This window comes from Carcharodon carcharias, chromosome 4 (genome assembly GCF_017639515.1).
Source record: "Carcharodon carcharias isolate sCarCar2 chromosome 4, sCarCar2.pri, whole genome shotgun sequence".
Lineage (NCBI taxonomy): Eukaryota > Metazoa > Chordata > Chondrichthyes > Lamniformes > Lamnidae > Carcharodon > Carcharodon carcharias.
Genome location: NC_054470.1, coordinates 113,767,320 through 113,789,466, shown reverse-complemented (window position 1 = coordinate 113,789,466; position 22,147 = coordinate 113,767,320). Strand labels below are relative to the sequence as shown.

General features: G+C 44.6%; 1 protein-coding gene across 1 annotated transcript in view; it reads right to left on the bottom strand.

The window, feature by feature from the left end:
• The window catches only part of LOC121276872 (amyloid-beta A4 precursor protein-binding family A member 1-like), a 157,356-nt gene that overhangs the window by 82,602 nt on the left and 52,607 nt on the right, over positions 1-22,147 (bottom strand). The window lies entirely within an intron of this gene.

The following is a 22,147-nucleotide window of genomic DNA, read 5'->3' as shown; positions in this document are numbered from 1 at the left end:
GGGGATGGGGGCGGGGTGATGGGGGCGCAGGGATGGGGGGCAGCGGCGAAGCCACTAAGGGATTTGAAAACAAGAATTTTTTAAATTGAAGCAGCGCCAAACTGGAAGCCAATGTGGGTCAGTGAGCTAATTGCCGAGGGGGACTGGAATACGAGTTAGGATAAGGGCAGCAGAGTTTCAGGTGAGTTCAACAAAAGAGAGGGTGGAAGGAAATAGTCATGCCTAGAGGTTACAAAGGCAGGGGGGGAGGGTTTGAGCAGCAGGTGAGGCAGGGGAGGGAAGAGGCAATGTTACAGAGGTGAAAATGGGTGCCTCAGCGATGGTGCGGGTACGTGATGGGGGAAGCTCATCTCGGGGTCAAATACGGCATTAACGTTGTGAACGGACTGACTCGGTCTCAGAGACTTGCCAGGGATGAAGTCGGCCGATAGGGAATGGAGTTTGAATACTTAATCATCTATCCTTCCTGACTTTCATGTCAATCTTGGGCAGATTATGTCAAAATTTTGGGTCGCAATTTCTGCTTTTACTTCAATATTTCCAGAATTCACACTTTTATCTCAAACACATTTGGCTCGCTTTATCTCTAAACATAGCAAAAGGAATTCAAACACAAGGAGTTTAGTCAAAAATATGGAAAGAAACTATGAAATACATGGAATAAAATGCCAACAATTAATTTTATCTAAACACTAACCATAACACTATTTCAAATATATTCACCTAGGAGTTCCCTAAAGACTGCTATTGATTTAGGATGTATTACCATAGCCTGAATTAGATAGAATGATCTTTCAGCTGATTTTTTTTGGATTAATTAACTAGTCTTTTAATTGCGAAAATTAAGTGTGGTTCATTGGGTAGCACTCTCATCGCCGAGTCAGAAGATTGTGGCTTCAAGCCCCACTCCAGGCTCCTGAGCACAAGAACCTAGGCCAATACTCCCCATGCAGTGCTGAGGGAGCGCTGCACAGTCAGCGGTGCCATCTTTCGGATGCAACATTAAACTGAATTTGCCCTCTCAGGTGGACACGAGAGATTCCATCCATCTTTAGAAGGGGAGCACTGGAGTTCTCTCTGGTGTCCTGGTCAATGTTTATTCCTCAATCCAAATACTAAGAACAGATTATCTGATCATTATTACATTGCTGTGTGCAAACTGGCTGCTGTGACTACAAAATACTGTAAAATGCTTTGGTCATGAAAGTCGCTGTAGTCCCAGGGGCTGCTGTCTCATCAGAAAGACACGACTCGTAGTGAGTTTAAGTTTAATCTGAGGGTCACCACACCTCAGGCGAGGGGTGAGGATGAGAAGGCAGGGCGTTCATGGATGTGTTCAGCTGGTACAGGAATTGGACCCATGCTTTTGGCGTCACTCTGCATCACAAACCAGCCGTCCAGCCAACTGAGCTAACCGACCCCCAACAGAAAATGTAAGTCTATCCCTCAATCTTAATTGCCTCAAGGACATTTGGGATTAACCATATCTCATAGTACTGGAGCCGCTGGTAGGGCAGACGAGAGAGCACCAACAGATCATCAGCATCTCCCTTAGGTTCAACTGTGATGGCCATCTCTTTCCTGCTGCCATCCCACAAAAACGAGCAGAAGTTTTTTTTAAATTCTACCTCACAAATTACCATTGAGGGACCTGAACCCACAACCACTTTACAGCTATTCCAGAGCCTCCTCCACTCGGCGTTGCAGGCTTGGGTCTTAAAACAGAGACAGCACTACATTATCGAGGCCTCCCTAAAGACATGACCAAAATTCATTTCATTTATGATACCGCCCCTCAAGAATAATCAGGTAGAGGTGACCTTCACTGCTTCGCTCTGCATCTGATTCAGTCCCAGTTTCCAAAGAAACTACTACACTGCAGCTATCAGGCCCCACCATGGGCTGTCTCTAATGTAAAATAATTGTGTCACACACTCTCACTGTTACCCTGACGAATGATCAATGCTTGCAGTGCTGTTTATTCCCCAATCTCGCTCCGTGGTTACAGAAACAGATTGTCTGCATTATGCAGTGCTCTCTAATTCACCTGAACACTACAACTGACAAAAGATTTAACACCACTACCCAAAACAGGCACATTTTTATTCTTTTCTTTTGAGTCATTAACAAGTTTTTTTTTAGATATCAGCTCACTTGGTAGCAACGCTTGCTTGATTCAGGAGGCTGTGGGTTTCAGTCTCACCCCCCCAGGCTTCAGCACAAAACTCAGGGCTAGCACTCCCAGTGCAGTACTGAGGGAGCTCTGCCTTTCAAATGAGACATTCAAATGAGGTCCCCTTCTGCCCTCCCGGACGGATGTATTGAAAAAAAAATCCCATAGCACTATTTTGAAGACGAGCAGGAATGTTCTCCCCGATGTCCTGGTTCATAGTTATCTCTCACTAAACCAACATCACTAAAATCAGATTATCTGGTCATTTATCTCATCACTGTTTGTGGAAGCTAGCTGTGTGCAAATTGGCTGCCATGTTTCTTACATTGCAAATATGGGGAGATGGTGGCGTAGTGGTAATGTCACTGGACTAGTAATTCCATGCCCCACATTAAATCTGAAATTGAAAGCTAGTCTCAGTAATGGTAACCATGAAACTATCACTGGAAGGAAAGCTGCCATCCTTACCTGGCCTACATGTGACTCCAGACCCACAGCAATGTGGTTGACTCTTAACTGCATTCTGAGCAAACCATTCAGTTCAAGGGCAATTAGGGATGGGCAACAAATGCTGGCCTTGCCAGTGACACCTACAGAAAAAAATCAGTGACTACACTTTAGAAAATGACTGCAAAGTGTTTTGAGATGTATTTGCCATATGCAATATATTTGTTTAATTAGGCCACAGAGTATGGGTTGGAGAGTATCACAGATTCACAGAGAATGCCTGGAGGCAGTGGGAGAATCAGACTGTGAGGCACTAGGCAGGGCCACTCAAGTAGCATTGCTCACTAATCAAGTTTTCCCACATTTTAAAGATGGTTAATGGCAAGAGCTGGATTGCCAGTAAGGAAGGAATATTTTGGACCAGAGTACTATATGTATGTTAGCACAGTCATTATGTTATGGGCTAATAACCCAGAGCTATGAGTTCAAATCCTACCATGGCAGTGGCAATCATTTCAGTTAATTAAATAAATCAGGAATAAAAATCTAGCATCAGCAACGGTGACCTTGAGGTTATCGGATTAACGTAAAAAAAAATCTGCTTCAGGGATGGAAATCTGCTGCCCTTACCCAGGTCTGCCCTACTTGACCCCGGACCCACAGCAAAGCCAATTCTTAACAGCCCCCAGAAATGGTCCAACAAGATACCAAGTTGTGTCAAGCCACTTCAAAAAATTCACCACACCCAGACTGCAGCAGTTCAAGGTGGGAGCTCACTCGCCACCTTTTCAAGGGTGATTAGGGATGGGCAATAAATGTTGATATTGCCAATGAGACCCACATCCCAAGAGTGAATTTAAAAAGTATTAGGTAGGGAGGATTTTTTGATTTCACCTTATTAAAAACCCACCCTGTACTTTATTTTAAATCCAGACTGTTTGTAAAAATATCGGCACCAAATTCATTTTATTAAATAATACCATTCAAGCTGCACAAACTAGGGCAGGGATTCTGAGTTAATGTAAGTCTTGGTATAGCAGTGACAGGGTTAATAAGGGAAGTTGAGTTTTTAGCTAGCACCAAAAAAACATGAGGGTCATTGATTAAGTTTAATAAAAAAAATGCAATGAGCAGATTGTCTCACCATGATCCCTGCTCTGATCTGTGTAATGCAACATTCCTACTTGGCTCAGCGCTGTGCAATAAGGTTAACGTTAATTTAGAACTGCCATGTTTTCACTCAATCATCACCTATCGCTCTGCAAATGTTTGCACAGCAACTTCGGGTCATACAGAATATTCTTTGCATGATTACTTCCCAAGGGGGTAACTGGGACACTCGGTGAGTACCATCTCTGTTTCATTGCACCAGCACACTCCCACCCACTGACCTCCTCAGAGGTAAGATAAACAGACAGCATTATATAAAAACAAAAAAACTGCGGATGCTGAAAATCCAAAACAAAAACAGAATTACCTGGAAAAACTCAGCAGGTCTGGCAGCATCGGCGGAGAAGAAAAGAGTTGACGTTTCGAGTCCTCATGACCCTTCGACAGAACTTGCGTTCGAGTCCAAGAAAGAGTTGAAATATAAGCTGGTTTAAGGTGTGTGTGTGGGGGGGCGGAGAGATAGAGAGACAAAGAGGTGGAGCGGGGGGGCGGGGGTGTGGTTGTAGGGACAAACAAGCAGTGATAGAAGCAGCTCATCAAAAGATGTCAACGACAATAGTACAATAGAACACATAGGTGTTAAAATTAAAGTTGGTGATATTATCTAAACGAATGTGCTAATTAAGAATGGATGGTAGGGCACTCAAGGTATAGCTCTAGTGGGTTTTTTTTTATTTATATAATGGAAATAGGTGGGAAAAGGAAAATCTTTATAATTTATTGGGAAAAAAAAAGGGAAGGGGGAAACAGAAAGGGGGTGGGGATGGGGGAGGGAGCTTACGACCTAAAGTTGTTGAATTCAATATTCAGTCCGGAAGGCTGTAAAGTCCCTAGTCGGAAGATGAAGTGTTGTTCCTCCAGTTTGCGTTGGGCTTCACTGGAACAATGCAGCAAGCCAAGGACAGACATGTGGGCAAGAGAGCAGGGTGGAGTGTTGAAATGGCAAGCGACAGGGAGGTTTGGGTCATTCTTGCGGACAGACCGCAGGTGTTCTGCAAAGCGGTCGCCCAGTTTACGTTTGGTCTCTCCAATGTAGAGGAGACCACATTGGGAGCAACGAATGCAGTAGACTAAGTTGGGGGAAATGCAAGTGAAATGCTGCTTCACTTGAAAGGAGTGTTTGGGTCCTTGGACGGTGAGGAGAGAGGAAGTGAAGGGGCAGGTGTTGCATCTTTTGCGTGGGCATGGGGTGGTGCCATAGGAGGGGGTTGAGGAGTAGGGGGTGATGGAGGAGTGGACCAGGGTGTCCCGGAGGGAGCGATCCCTACGGAATGCCGATAAGGGGGGTGAAGGGAAGATGTGTTTGGTGGTGGCATCATGCTGGAGTTGGCGGAAATGGCGGAGGATGATCCTTTGAATGCGGAGGCTGGTGGGGTGATAAGTGAGGACCCTATCATGTTTCTGGGAGGGAGGAGAAGGCGTGAGGGCGGATGCGCGGGAGATGGGCCGGACACGGTTGAGGGCCCTGTCAACGACCGTGGGTGGAAAACCTCGGTTAAGGAAGAAGGAGGACATGTCAGAGGAACTGTTTTTGAATGTAGCATCATCGGAACAGATGCGACGGAGGCGAAGGAACTGAGAGAATGGGATGGAGTCCTTACAGGAAGCTACTCCGGCCCCCTTCCACAACTCTTTCTCCGGTACATCGATGATTACTTCGGTGCCGCTTCATGCTCTCGTCAGGACTTGGAAAAATTTATTAATTTTGCTTCCAATCTCCACCCCTCTATCATTTTCACGTGGTCCATCTCTGACACTTCCCTTCCCTTCCTTGACCTCTCTGTCTCAATCTCTGGTGATAGACTGTCCACCAATATCCATTACAAACCCACCGACTCCCACAGCTATCTCGACTACAGCTCCTCACACCCCGCTTCCTGTAAGGACTCCATCCCATTCTCTCAGTTCCTTCGCCTCCGTCGCATCTGTTCCGATGATGCTACATTCAAAAACAGTTCCTCTGACATGTCCTCCTTCTTCCTTAACCGAGGTTTTCCACCCACGGTCGTTGACAGGGCCCTCAACCGTGTCCGGCCCATCTCCCGCGCATCCGCCCTCACGCCTTCTCCTCCCTCCCAGAAACATGATAGGGTCCCCCTTGTCCTCACTTATCACCCCACCAGCCTCCGCATTCAAAGGATCATCCTCCGCCATTTCCGCCAACTCCAGCATGATGCCACCACCAAACACATCTTCCCTTCACCCCCCTTATCGGCATTCCGTAGGGATCGCTCCCTCCGGGACACCCTGGTCCACTCCTCCATCACCCCCTACTCCTCAACCCCCTCCTATGGCACCACCCCATGCCCACGCAAAAGATGCAACACCTGCCCCTTCACTTCCTCTCTCCTCACCGTCCAAGGACCCAAACACTCCTTTCAAGTGAAGCAGCATTTCACTTGCATTTCCCCCAACTTAGTCTACTGCATTCGTTGCTCCCAATGTGGTCTCCTCTACATTGGAGAGACCAAACGTAAACTGGGCGACCGCTTTGCAGAACACCTGCGGTCTGTCCACAAGAATGACCCAAACCTCCCTGTCGCTTGCCATTTCAACACTCCACCCTGCTCTCTTGCCCACATGTCTGTCCTTGGCTTGCTGCATTGTTCCAGTGAAGCCCAACGCAAACTGGAGGAACAACACCTCATCTTCCGACTAGGGACTTTACAGCCTTCCGGACTGAATATTGAATTCAACAACTTTAGGTCGTAAGCTCCCTCCCCCATCCCCACCCCCTTTCTGTTTCCCCCTTCCCTTTTTTTTTCCCAATAAATTATAAAGATTTTCCTTTTCCCACCTATTTCCATTATATAAATAAAAAAAAACCCCACTAGAGCTATACCTTGAGTGCCCTACCATCCATTCTTAATTAGCACATTCGTTTAGATAATATCACCAACTTTAATTTTAACACCTATGTGTTCTATTGTACTATTGTCGTTGACATCTTTTGATGAGCTGCTTCTATCACTGCTTGTTTGTCCCTACAACCACACCCCCGCCCCCCCGCTCCACCTCTTTGTCTCTCTATCTCTCCGCCCCCCCACACACACACCTTAAACCAGCTTATATTTCAACTCTTTCTTGGACTCGAACGCAAGTTCTGTCGAAGGATCATGAGGACTCGAAACGTCAACTCTTTTCTTCTCCGCCGATGCTGCCCGACCTGCTGAGTTTTTCCAGACAGCATTATATGTCTGAATTTCCGTCACTCATAGCCGCACAGGTCCCTCTGTGACTCAGACCGTGTTGCGAGGTGCAAACTTGCCCAGTTGTGCAACAAGACATACATTGAATCTGACAGAAGGTCATGAATATGAAATGTTAATTCTATTTCTCTTTCAACAGATGATAGCTGAACTGCTGGGTGTTTCCAGCATTTTATCACATTGAGTGGAACTTATAGCTCAGAAACAGGCCAGTCGCCACAAACTGTCTGTGCCTCCTTCCACCTGGCTTCTTCTCACCCTGTCAAAATGTCCTTCTATTCTATCTCCTCCATGAGTTTATTTCACTTCCCCTTAAATGTACTGAAGCTACTTGCCTCAACTACCTCCTGTTTCAAAGTTATCCAAAGTACTGAAGATTAAATAATACTATCAGATTTTGATTGGCACCTTTAATCAAAGTGCCTCTCCTAGGAAGTACAGCCCAGCAACACCTGATCTTGTATCCAGCTAAGGCTTCTGCCTGGGACATTGATTGAAATCCATTCTAGCACAGTGGCGAGAAATATACTGAACAACTATTATCGCAAAGCTAAACGGACAAAAGTAACTGGTCTGCCGATGGTTTATTTCAGATTTTCAGCATCCATGATAATTTGACTTCATACATAGGATCTCTCCAACTCTTTCGCATGGGAACAGGGTTTATTCTAGTCATACCCTCCTCCTTCCCGAACCATGAGAAATCACTTACATCTGTAGATAAAGTCCACTCTGCCAATTATTTCTGGGTGAGACGTTAAAACTTGAATCTTAATTGTAACACCATTACTATAACCATCTTTGCGATTGCCATAGCTGCGTATAGAAAAACTGTTTAAAAAGGCACTCTCTGTTGAGAATGGTAACCTTGAGTTAGGTCTATATGAGGTAGGCAGATCACAATGCAGTCCTGAAAATCTGCATGAAGCAGAGCAAATCTACACAAGAAGGATACAGCAATAATACCATAAGCCAATCTAGACCTCAAAGCTGAGCTGCCAACTTTATATCCTTGCCACCAGCAACCATAACTTGCATTTATATAGCACCTTTAACGTAGCAAAATTTCCCAAGGTCCTTCGGTGGAGCAATATCAGGCAAAATTTGACAGCAAGCCACGTAAGGAGCTAGAAGGCCAGATGGCCAAAAACTTAGTAAAAATGGCAGGTTTTAAACAGTATCTGCCAGGAGGAAAGGGAGGAGAGGTTTAGGGAGGTCATCCCACAGCTTAATTAGGGCCGAGGCAGCTGAAGGCACGGCCTTCAATTATGGAACGAGAATAAAAGGGTCCAAAACTGGAAGGGTTGAATGGCTGGAGGAGATTACAGAAGTAGGGAGGGGCAAGGCCATGGACAAAATTCAAAACATGGATAGGAATTTTAAAATGGTGGCGATGCTCGGCTGTGAGTCAGGGTAGGTCAGCAAGCACAGGGTGGTTGGTAAATGGGATTTAGTGAGAGTGAGAATATGGGTAGCAAGGTTTTGGGTGACTTTAAGTTCCAAACCCGTAGCAATGCCTGTCTCAGCCCTTGCTGTCATCCATGCCTCTGTTAACTTCACTGATCCTCCCTAGTCGGCCTCCGCCCTCCATGATCTTTAGCTTACCAAAACACTGCTGCCCGCATCCAAGCTTACCCATCACCCCATATCCTTTCTGAGTTACACCACCTCCTGCTCCCCAATACCTCCAATCTAACATTCTCATCCTCATGGTTAAATCCATTCTTGGCCTCACCTATAGCTTTTGTCACAACCTCCTTCAGTAGGACAACGTCGCCCCCAATCCCACCTCCGAAAATCTTAGTTCTGACTACGGCTTCTTGTGTAACCCACTTCCCTTTGTGTCAACTCAGGCGGCTGAAACCTACAGCATTGAAACCCCATAGGCTGGAATTGATTCACTAAGTTCTTCTAGTCCCCACTCCTCCTTAAAACCAATCTCTTTGACCTTTTCTACATTAAAGACACTGTATAAATGCAAGTTATTGCTAGAAGCGGCATACATTCATACACGGGAACCCGTTCTCTGCAAGCAAAAGGAATATGTTCGAGCCTTGCACCTTTTTTGAATTATCTGGGAGCTTGGGGAGCCGGTAGTTCCCCATTGCTTATGCCATGGCAACACCTAGGCCAATCAGAGCTGACTTGCCAACCAATCAGAACCCTTTTCTCCTGTAGTATAAATTGTTGTGATTGTTTGAAATTTGGCATTCTTGCATTTGTCCTGATGAGTGCAAGACGAAAAGCTTTGGCAACGTCTCTCATTTCAGCAATACTCAAGTTATTATTATAAAAGCAAAATACTGTGGATGTTGGAAATCAAACAAAAACAGAAAATGCTGGAATAACTCAGGAGGTCTGGCAGCATCTGTGGAGGGAGAAACAGAGTTGATGTTTCGAATCCGTATGACTCCTTTTCAGGACTGAAGAGAGATAGAAATGTGTTGGGTTTTATAGTGTTGAAGAGGGGGTGGGGCAGGTGGAGCAAAGCAGGAGGTCAGGGATAGGTGGGAGCTCAGGAGAGATTTGACAAAGATGTCATGGACACAGGACAAAGTGAGTCGTAATAATAGTGTTAGAGACTAAGGCCGGTGCTATTTGTGGCTAACCACTATTGGATGTAAGAGATCCCATGGTTCTATTTCAAAGAGCTGGGGAGATATCCCTGGTGTCCTGATCAATATTTATTCCTCAATCAACATCACAAAAACAGCTTATCTGATCATTGTCCCAATGCTGTTTGTGGGAGCTTGCTGTGCAGAAATTGGCTGCTGTATTCCTTACATTAAAACAGTGACAACTCTTCAAAAGGTACTTTTTTTTTCTTATTATGTCACGGGTTGTGGGCGTTGCTGGCAAAGCCAGCATTTGTTGCCCATCCCTAAGTGCCCTTGAACTGAACATTTCAGGGGGCAGTAATGAGTCAACCACATTGCTGTGGGTCTGGAGTCACATGTAGGCCAGACCAGGTAAGGATGGCAGATTTCCTCTTGCTAAAGGGCAGTCGATGATGGTTGTCATGGTGCCCATTACTGAGACTAGATTTATATTACAGATTTTATTAATTGAATTTAAATTCCACGAGCTGCCATAGTGGGATTTGAACCCATGCCCCCAGAGCATTAGCCTGGGCCTCTGGATTACTGGTCCAGTGATGTTACCACCATGCCACTATCTGCCCATTGTACTTCATTGGCTGAAAACCTTTCAGATGTTCTGATGTGGTGGAAGGTATCATATAAAGTATTATAAGCTGAAAGACTGTTAGGCCATAAGACTTTGGAGCAGAAGTAGGCCATTCAGCCCATCAAATCTGCTCTGCCATTCAATAAGATCATGTCTGATCTGATAACCCTCAACTCCACTTTCCTGTCTTTTCCCCATACCCCTTGATTCCCTTACTGATTAAAAACCTGTCCATCTCAGCCTTGAATATACTTAATTATCCAGCCTCTACAGCTCTCTGTGGTAAAGAATTCCACAGATTCACTAGCCTCTGAGAGAAGAAATTCCTCCTCACCTCCGTCTTAAATAGGTGACCCCTTACTCTGAGATTATGCCCTTCGGTCCTAGACTCTCCCAGAAGGGGAAACAACCTCTCAGCATCTACCCTGTCAAGCCCCCTAAGAATCTTATATGTTTCAATAAGGTCTCCTCTCATTCTTCTAAACTCCAATGAGTACAGGTCCAGCCTACTCAACCTCTCCTCATAAGAAAATCCCTCCATCTCCAGGATCAATCTAGTGAGTCTTCTCTGGACTGCCTCCAATGCCATTATATCTTTTCTTAGATAAGGGGACCAAAACTGTTCACAGTATTCTAGGTGTGGTTTAACTAGTGCCTTGTATAGTTTTAGCAAGACTTCCCTATTTTTATACTCACATTCCCTTTGAATTAAAGGCCAACATTCCATTTGCCTTCCCTATTACCTGCTGTTTAAATCACAGACAAATTGACCCACTGAGGGAGGAAAAGCATTTATATGTGACATCGCCTGTCTTTTAATGAAAAAGTGCACTATCCTGGTCTGCATTCTCTAAATGGTAAAAATGTATTTAAAGGGAAGCTAGGTGAACCCACAAAAGAGGAAGGAATAGAAGAATTAGCTGATAGGATGAGATGAAGTAGAGTTGGAGGAGGCTCATGCAGAATATAAACACCAGCACAGAGCAGTTGGGCCGAATGGCCTGTTTCACAGTTACCAACAGCGGGGCTAAGGGGGTGGGGTGGGGTACTGGGTTTAAAATCAGACTAGAAGAGGTTACCCACAAGAGCAGAATTGGCCTCGAACATTTAGCAATCAATGAGCCATCTGATTAGGCATTACATCCTGGGAAAAGGTCTAACTGGAATGCACTACCATTTTCACCTCCTCACTGTACAGTTTCTTTCTGTTTCTCTTTCTCAATGATGGGAAGGCCTATAAATCAACTTCAAATTACATTGAAATGATCCTTATTAAAATCTATGTTTACCTGACACCTGCACAGTGTGAAAAATGAAACATATTCAGGCAGTAAGAGCATACTATTTTTAAAAAGTATTTCTGTTTGTCACAGAGTTGCGAAATTATGCAGATGTCCTCATCAGCATGGCAGCAGTTTCTACTTTAGCTACATCACAGCATTTCCATTTGAGAAAGCATATTGTCAATCATACAGACTACTTTCAGCCTGGTTACAATTGCTAAATGCTCTTATCTTTATTTCCTGTGACAAGATCCCTGCGCTCCTCCTATTCTGGTGTCTTCACATCCCCAGATTTTAATCGCTGCACCACTGGTGCCCATGCCTGGGCCCTAAGCTCTGAAGTTCCATCCCCAACTCCCTCCCTCTCCTCCTTTAAGACACTCCTTAAAAGTTTGGACCAAGCTTTCGAACACTTGTCCCAACATCTCCTGATGTGACTCAGTGTGACGACTCCTCCATGAAACACCTTGGGATATTTTACCAGGTTAAAGGCGCTAATATAAATGAAAGTTGTTCTTATAAAAAAGCTGTACTGATCGGTATTGATAAGGTTTATCTTGTGCAGATAAGAGTCAAGGTTATTCCTGGTTGCGTTATTTGTACGGGAAATTAAAGTTATAATTTGAAACTAGGCAGATTCCTCACCCTAATGCACCTAGTATCACAGAATTTCACAGCACAGAAGGAAGACATTTGGCCCCTCTTGTCTGCTCTTCGAAAGAGCAATCCAACTAATCGCACTCTCCTGCTCTTCCTCCATAACCCTGCACATCTTTCCCTTTCAAATATTTAGCCAATCCCCTTTTGAAAGTTATCGAATCTACTTCAGCTGCCCTTTCAGGCAGTGCATTCCAGATCACTACGGTGTACTGCATAAAAATATCCCCTCATTTCCCCTCGGATTCTTTTGACAGCTGACTTAGATTTTAAGTTAAACATTGAAAGTCTCGTTTCTCTGTGGCTGAATCCTCCAGAACAGGCTCCTACCTCACTCAGCTGGAGGTAATGAGCAGCAAGGGACCTTAATGAGTTTAAATCTGCGTCATCTTGTACTGCTTTGCATATCAGGGTTTAATGCCTTAAGCGATATCCCTCAGGTAGGGAGATGTGTGTGAAATATGTAAATATCCTTTGAGACATTTGCCTTCATTAACCTTCAGGCAGGAATCTCCGGAAAACAGGATGAGTGCAGCTCAACGCCATCCAGGACAAAGCAGTCCCGCTTGATTGGCACCCCATCCACCACCTTAAACACCCACTCTTTCCACCACTGGTGCACAGTAGCAGCATTGTGTACCACATACAAGATGCAGTGGGGCAACTCACCCAGATTCCTTCACCTTCCAAAACCTCTACCCACCTGGAAGGACAAGGGCAGCAGACACATAGGAACACCACCCATTTGCGAGTTCCCCTCCAAGCCACGCACCATCCTGACTTGAAACTATATCGTCGCTCTTTCACTGTCGCTGGGTCAAGATTATGGAACTCCTTCCCTAACAGCACTGTGGGTGTACCTAGACCACATGGACTGCAGCGATTCAAGAAGGCAGCTCACCACCACCTTCTCAAGGGCAATTAGGGATGGGCAATAAAAACTGGCCTTGCCCACATCCCATGAATGAATAAATAAAAAGTGAATGCACGGCCCTCATCCACCTGCTCAAAGTATTAAAGGAGTCTATGAAGGGAAGAGGAGAAATGCTTCTGGTATCCAAGCCAACATCCCTCCCACAGTCAAAACCACCTAAGAACTGGGTGTTTAGCTTCTGACTCTTTGCATGTGTGCAAAAAAGAAAATCTCTGCTAAGTTTGCCTGCTGAACAAACATAATTAACTGCACTCTAAAGCGTGTGAGGCCTTTGAAGCTGTCGAGGCCTTAAGTAAAGTTTTATTATATCAGAAAGTGCAGGCTTGGTTTCCCCCCACACTCACAAATCTGAAATTTCCACAGAGCCAGAAAGCTTATGAACTTCCAGGGATTCAATAAGGTGACACCCAATGGATGTACAACAATTGACTAAGGTGTTTCCTCTGGTGGGGGAAACCACAACCCGAGGCCATCAACACAAGACAGTCGCTAATTAATCCAATCGGGAATTCAGGAGAAACATGTTTATCCAGAGAGTGGTGAGAATGTAGAACTCACTCTCACAGGGAGTGGCTGAGTGAATTGCATAGATACATTTAAGGCGAAGATACATATACATCTGAGGGATAAAGGAACAGAAGGAAAGGCTGGTAGAGTGAGATGATGTAGGGGGGGGAAGAGGCTGGTGTGCAGTAGAAACACCCATGTAGACTGGTTGGGCCTAATGGCCTGCTTCTGTGCTGTACATTGCTACAATTATATAAGATTGTTATGTTTTGGGACTGTGCCTTTAATTTAAGGTAAAACGAAGAGGGTCATGTAACCTGTTCTGAAGTCTGCCTAACAGCAAGCATGGACGTGCTTGTTTGCTAGAGATTAAAGAGGGCCCAGATTGTTTTACCGGGAAGGAGGTGTAAGGTGTCTGTCCTTGGAGACAATGACAGCAACCTGTGTGCAAACAGTGGATAAACTGAGAGTCTCCAAAGTTCCAGAAAAGCATTGAGAATGTTGGATTGTAGACAGTTGCATTTTAAACAGTTCATTTACATCTAAGATGAAAGAGAGTTGGGCTCTTAAGGATAGCTAATCAGCAATTTTACCTGGATACAAGGCCCATGTGACTTAAGCAGCCATGGAGGTGGGCTTTGAAAGGGGAAGGGTTTCTAGGATTGCCCTGAAGCTCACAGACAAGGTTAGTTCCAGGATCCAGGAAAGAGAAAGCAGCTAGTTATGGTTCACCATGCAGGAATGCGAGTGGGAGTTCACACTTGGATTGAAAAGAGTAAATATGTAATAATTTGAAATGAAGCTGGAATATTGACCTAGTTTGTGCTAGACGGAGAGTCTCAGGAAAAATCTTCAAAGTGAAAGATAATTATGGGGTTAAAGGTTACCAGGCTAGGACAGGAAAGGAACAGAAGTAAACCCTCAGAAGCTAAGAATCACTTTTAGCTGGGTTTGGGAAAATCAAATGACTATCTCTGGGAGAGTGTAAAGTATACCTGTGAAGTGGGTTTTTATCGGTTGTGTTAAGAGTAAAAGAGGAAAATCCTGTTCTGTAGTTTAAAGTGTCAATTGCCTATATAAATAGTGCTTTTAGTCTGCTACAGTAGAAGTCTTAAAAAGTTATCGGTCTCCATGTGGATTGTAACAACATTCTCTGACTGCTTCCCTGCATGCCAAGAATCCATTTTTAACGCAAACATAGCAACACTACATAAGAATCTCACCTTCCACAATGGTGAAGTTCATGTAAATAACTCTTGGCACCTGAATTGAATGCTGAGGCACTTCTCAAGTGAATTCTGACACATGTCAACGAACAAAAATTCATCATTTGTATTTATATTGAAGGCTTCCCTTTGTTCCATTAAAAAAAATCTTCCAACCCAATTAAACCAAAACAGAAGCCAACAAAGCAAAAACCCCTTTGAAATGAAGAAAACTAACAAGTTAGTTTTTGACCTATCTCCAGGGTAAAGAAGAATGGGAGGTGATCTAATTGAAAAAAAGATTCTTAGAGACCTTGACAGAATAGAGATTGAGAGGCTGCTTCCTCTGGCTGTAGAGTCCTAGAATTAGGAAACATAGGGCTATCGGGGCAGGTAGCTCAAGTCCTGAAATTTCCGCACTCACCAGACCCCTCTCTGTAAAAAGTACCCTGCAACACACGACCTTTGCTCCAGCGGGGTGGATGCATGATGAAATCTGACCTGCCGACTGCAGAAGCTGCGTGTAGGTGGTCACGGGGGCAGGTGAATGCCAAGGCGGCTGGTTAGAAAACCCGCCTTGGATCCCTTTACGGTGCCCAGAAGCTGTTGGGACCTCTAGCACTCACCCGTCAGACTCCCTCACCCAATCACCCACGGTCCCTCATAACCTCCATGCCAGCCCAATGCCAACTCAGTATCCCACCCATCCCCCATGGGCCCTCATACCCTCCCTGCCAACTCATAACCCACACACGCCCATGTCCCCTCACACCCTCTGTGCAAACCCAATAGCCACTCACCCAGTATCCACCAGGAGCCAAATGGAGATGAAAATAATAAACTTCTACCAATCCAGATAATGAGAAAAATCATAAAACCACTCAAAATCTATTCAAAGGTTTTAAATCTCAAGTGTTTAATCTCTTATAAAGACAAATTTCTACTCAGACTCCCACTTGAAAAATAGCTAATCCTTTGGTAGTCTCTTTAAACTGTCAATTAAACTGGGAACCCAGCACCCTCTGTGAGGTCTGCAACTCAGCCAAACATTCATAATGACATAATAATCTCCCTTGGAGAAATGTCAACAAAAGATCTCTAACAAAACTGCATGAATAGATGCCACAGTTTTTTTCTAACCTGCAGCAGATGGCCTGTCAATCAAAGTAGTCCAGCAGATGATTTTTTTTAAACACCCACTGAAAGCTGAAGCCTGATTTTTTTTTATGTTTAAAGAGCAAGGTATTTAAAAACTTGTTTAAAGAGTGAGGGAATTTTAAAAAAAACCTTCAGATCATGACCTTAGCCACTGTTCAAGGACATGTGCATCTACTCCAGTAATGTGTGACTCCTACACTATGGGTTAAGGCCCTGGCAACAGCACTGAGTTCAAGTGGACCTGCTGAGTTCAGGTTCCCCTCTTGTTCGATTCACACCCCACACACATTCCCCTACTGGCAAAAATTTGATCTTCTACGAAAATCTGGCTCCTGGTCTCAGAATGAGGGGTCAGCCGTTTCTGACTGAGATATGGAGAAATTTTTTTTGATCACTCAGAGGGTTTGTCAAAGGTCTGGTTTCTCTTGGGGGTGTTATTGGTTGAGGAATTGTGGTTGTTGAGAGCACCAGGGAAATCTCTCATGCATTTCTCAAATCAGTGTCATGGGAGCCATTACACACCTGAACAGATAGTCATGGAAAGTGCAGCGGTGAGTATCATCACTTGGATTGCGAACGACTGCCTCTAATTTTCCCCTTACTTGTATCTTCCTTTGTTCCTTTCTCTTGCTAACTGCAGTTTACCTACTCCATCTCTCCTGTATTTCTACAAGTGGGAAAGGCCTGCTTTGTGCCAGTGTCAATAGGTTGCGCCTTTACTTCTTAACCACAGCAACGTACATGTATATAGCACCTTAAACGCAGGAAAGCATCCTCAGGGTGCTTCACAGGAGCGATTATCAACTAAATATGGCACCGAGTCATATAAGGAGATAGTAGAACAGATGGCCAGGAGCTTGGTCAAAGAGGTTAAGATTTAAGGAAAGTTTTAAAAGGAGGTGAGAGAGGCAGAGCGGTTTAGGGAGGAAAGTCCAGAACTCAGGGCACAAGTTAACGGCTGCCAATGGCAGAGCAATCAAAATGGAGGATGCTTAAGAGACCAGAATTGGGGGAGGGCAGAGATTTGGTAGGGTTGAAGGGCTGGAGGAGGTTACAGAGATAGAGTGAGGCAAGGTCATGGGGGAATCTGAAAACATGGATACGAATTTTTATAACCAACCACAGGAGACCTTTACAATACATACAAGGTACGATTCACTTTTCAGTCAGTGTGGTGTAAGAACTAGGAACTGAATCCTAAATAAGCTTTGTCAAGCAGTAGATAAATACACCTACAAACACAGAAATGTACCCTTTTTTTTTGCGGTACAACTATTTATTATCGTGTCAGTCCGATGATATTTTTACCAGTTAACTTATTGGATTGTGCAAGTAAATTCAGATGGTGTCAGAACTGCAGTAAATATCAAACTGTTCTCTAGATTACCCACGAACACCTCAGGGGTATAATCAATTTTTTTTTTAAAAAAAAGATTATTTTGAAAATGCAAGGAGAGGATCTTGCACTGTTGTCTCCAGTCCCATGGACCATCTGCTGCTCAATCGACGGTGTTCTGCTGTTAACTGCATTGAACCAGGCTTGTTAATCAATGTCACATGGGCCTACACAGCAGTGATACGACAACTGGTCCTCAAGCATCAGCCTGCCGAAGTCAACCAAATACAGAAAGGCCAAAGCAACAGCCCTGATGGGTCCAATGACCTTTACCTCTAAAGAATTGGCAGAGATTTTCCTTGGATACCTTAGTTGCTGCACAGCGTCCGAGGTGGCCGTGCTGGAATGTTCGAAACAGCCTTTCAGCCCACATTTAACGCAAGGCACCATCTTGATAAAAGAGCTCGAAACCAGCGCCAGAAGCAACCGCCTGGAGACTGGCAAACATCTGACTGCCACTTAAATTGTCCGCTAGTGCTCATTAAGGAGGCTGCACAAACGTTTGGTGGAAAGCATAACACCCTCTCTCCTAACAGCGACCAGCCGATTAGGAGGGAACGAATTGTTGCAGAAGAATTTGAGAGCTATTACAAGGTATTACACGTTTTCCTGTTCAAGTACATTGGGAGATTTGAAAAGGGTCTTTTGAAACATGTGAGATGACTTTCTGGGACACTTATCTACACTCTACCAACATTTATTAAGAGATAGGAGCAGAAATTAGGCCATTCAATCATGGCTGATAAGTTTCTCAACCCTATTCTCCCATCTTCTCCCCTTAGTCTTTGATCCCCTTACCAATCAAGAACTTATTTATCTCGGTCTTAAATACCCTCAATGACCTGGCCTCCACAGCCTTCTGTGGCAATGGTCTGGAAATTCTGAGGATTTCTCTGAAAAAGAGTTAGCGCTGCACTTAGTCATCATATAGGAATGACCAGGAGAAGAGGAGTGCTTGGTGATGGGCATTTTGCTGGGGATTCCCCTCGCTTTGCAGGAAGAATGGGAGGAGGACATGAGGTCGGGTAGAGCAGTATCAGTTGTTGCAGGAGAGGGGGACAGGAAGGGGGTGCTGAAAGCTTTCCCACTGCCATCCCCCCCCACCCCAACAAGGTCCTCCAGTGCTGTGACGGAGAATCTGAGCATCCATTCCCTCAGTGCGCCATCCCACAACCTCCCATTGTAAGACACTCAAAGCATTTCACACTTTCAGTGGAAGAGGGTGTGAGGAGCCCACACCAGCTGCTCCATGATAATTGCACCCAACCGGCACTTAGGTGCTAAGCCGGCAAGTTTCTGGTTTAGTACCTCATATTGATCAAGTTATAGTAATCGGCAATTAAGAGCCAAAACTGCAATGCTGAATCCAGGCTCTCAGACGGGTGGGTCCCATTCGTACAGCACACATTTAGCACCAGTTTACACTCATTCACCATTGTGATCAAGGATGTTTTTAGGGATCCTGCTTTGAAACGCAAAGCCAGACAGGAAGCCAAAGTAAAGTTTGAGGAAGGGTACAAGACAGGAAAGAATAAATGGTTTTTCCAGAAGCTCCGATTCTAAATTGTATTTCAGTGCAAATAAATATTCAATTAAAACATTTTGAGCACTGGTGTGGTACATGAATAAATATGAAAAAATAACATTGTCCGTTTTCACTGTCAGACAGATGCAAAGTGCAATATCCAGACATAATATCACAAAACTAGAAACCAATGCCATGTGAGAATTTTTCATTATGATACATAAAAATCTGAAAGGTTTCCACATCTGCTGAAGCTGCTCCATGTTAACCCCATGTCATAAAACCAGCCAAGAGAAACAGACACCGAGTTGCTAATCTGGATTTTTAATGGCGCTAAATGTGCAAAGTTGATTCATCTACTGCATTGTGAGGCAAGTAAAACATATTTCTTGCAATGACAGCTTTATGGAAGGTGTTTCAGACAAGTTTGGAAATGTTAGCTTGCAGGCATGGGAGAGTGGCAACAGTAATATGGTCTGAAATTAGATTGTAGCATTCGTGCTAGTGAGTGCACGGTTGTTACATTAATGACAGCCTACAGGTCCTGGTCACCTGGAAGTTTTCAATCCATTTTCCGATGAGACTTTAATTTGATGTCCGTCCTCTCAGGTGGGCGTAAAAGGTTCCATGGCCGCTACTTTGAAGAGGGGTAGGGGAGTTCCCCCAGTGTCTTGGCCAATATTTATCCCTCAACCATCATAAAGAGGTAATCTGTTCATTATCTCTTTGCTACCTGAGGGAGCTTGCTGAGTAAATTGGCTGCCATATTCCCTACGTTGCAGCGGTAACGACGCTTCAAAAAAACTAGTTCATTAGCTGTAAAGCGCCTTGGGCATCCTGAGGTTGTGAAAAACGCTAAATATTTGCAAGACTGCCTTTTCTTTCATTTTATAAATTGGCGAAATCAGATCTTGGAGTGATAAAAATCAGCTGGGACACCAGGCAGGACTCTCCTGCTCTTCTCTGAAATGCTACCTTGGAATCTTTCAAATCCACCTGATGTAACCTAGGTGTTATGCGCTTGAATACATAATCTAGGTTGACACTCCACTGTCAGTACTGAGGGAGTGCTGCACTGTCAGAGGTGCCCCCTTTCGGATGAGACACCAAACCGAGACCCTGTCTACCTCTCGGGTGGATGCCATGGCCACCATTTTGAAGGAGAGTAGGGGAGTGCTCCACAATGTCCTGGATCGATATTTATCCCTCAACCAACATCATAAAAACGGATTACTATCACTTTGCTGTGTGTGGGATCTTGCTGTGTGCAAATTGGTTGCTGGTTTGCTACAACAGTGAATACACCTCAAAAAATACATCATTGACTGCTTTGTTACATCGAGATTGTGAAAGGCGCTATATAAAAGCAAGTCTTTCAGACTGCAAAGTAAACCTTTTCACATCTTGTAATAATCTCTGGAGATGTGACAGAAACTGGGGGCCCAGAGCTTCCTGCAGAACCACAGCCCAAGAACAGAGTTACACTGGGTTTCTGGTGCTCAGGAAATTCACACTCGACAAATTTACACTGAACGTTTGTTGTGCGCAAATTTCCTCACTCTTTGGGCCATTGGCAAGACAGGTGGGTCAAAACCATCCACCTGCTACTCATACCTCACTTACAAGTGGGAACATCGCCAACTGGAAGTTCCCCTCCAAGTCACTCACCACCCTGACTTGGAAATATGTTGCCATTCCTTCACTGCTGCTGGGTCAAAATCCTGGAACTCCCTCCCTAACAGCACTGTGGGTGTACTTACACCACAGGGACTGCAGCAGTTCAAGAAGGCAGCTCACTACCACCTTCTCAAGGGCAATTAGGGATGGGTAATAAATGCTGGCCCAGCCAGCGACACCCACATCCCATAAAATTAATATAAAAAAAAATCTCTCTCCACATGCACTCTGGTCCCAGCTCAAAGTTTGAGGTTCCTGGAGTGATGCAAATAAAACATGGAAAATCTAGACAGAGCTTTGCCCAAGTCACTGGAATTTGTTGTGACTGAGATATCTCCAGTTTGAGAGTGATTTTCCTGATTTTCTTTGAACATCATGGAAGCCTGCACTATACTTAGCCAACATGTTGTCCATCTCAGTGTACAGCAACACTGTGGACCCCCACCCCGCCACCCAGCTAAGAAAAACTGGGCAGCTAGACCGACCTCCCCAAGGAGCATGTTGTTGTACAGCGTAACAATGGAAGGAGGACCACGGAGGCAAGCTCGGTCTCCATGTAGCGGAGAGGGCTCGGAGAGATTTGACAGAGATATTCAAAAATCATCGAGGGTCTTTGATAAGAGTAAATATGGAGAAACTGTTTTCAGTGTCAGGAGGATCAGTAACCAAAGGGCACAGGTTTAAAGGTGATTCGCAAATGAACCAAAGGCAAGATGAGGGTTTGTTTTTTTTGTGCAGTGAGTTGTTGTGATCTGGAATGCCAGGAATCTAGAAAGGGCAGTGGAAGCAGATTCAATAGTAACTTATAAAAGGGCTATGGGGGTAGGGAGGGGAGGGGGAACGAATTGGATAGCTCTTTAGGAATGCTGGAGGAGGCACAGTGTGCACACGGTTCATTCCCAACATCGACACCTATCAATTTGTGCATGCCTTATGCTAATAAAAATGCAAATGAGCTTTGCAAGAAATTTGGGCGTAGGTGCCAATCAGCAAGATGGGAGCGAAAATCAGCATCAATTGTGGTGTCAGTTCTTCACACATGCATTCCAGGCAATTCCAGCCCTTCCCCCTCTGTGGGGTCTACGTTGAACAGTCACACAGTGTGAGGTAAGGCGAGTTGGTTATTGTGTTTTATACAGTGGATTGCATACAGTGAATCACTGTGATCCCTAACAGCAGCCAAGAACACTGCTACCACTGGACTGCATCATAGAAACGGAAGAAGGCCATTCAGCCTCCTTGAACCTGTTCACCCATTCAATGATATCCTAGTTGATCTGTATCTTCCATCTACCAGATTTAGCACCATATCATTCAGCCCAAATAGCTGTTTATACTCCACTCAAGCCTCCCCCCCCATCCATCCCCTTTAAATCCTATCAGCATAAATCCTCGATCCCCTTCTCCTTCCCGTCCGAATCCAGCGTCCCCCTTAAATGCATCTATTCTTTTACCTCAACCACTCCCTGTAGTAGCGAGTTCCACATTCTCGCCACTCTCTGTGTAAAGACGTTGCTTTGGAATTCCCTAATGGATTTATTAGTGACTATCTTATATTCACATCCTTTGATTTTGTTCTTCCTTATTAGTGAATAGCACTCTCTCTCTATGCCTATCAAA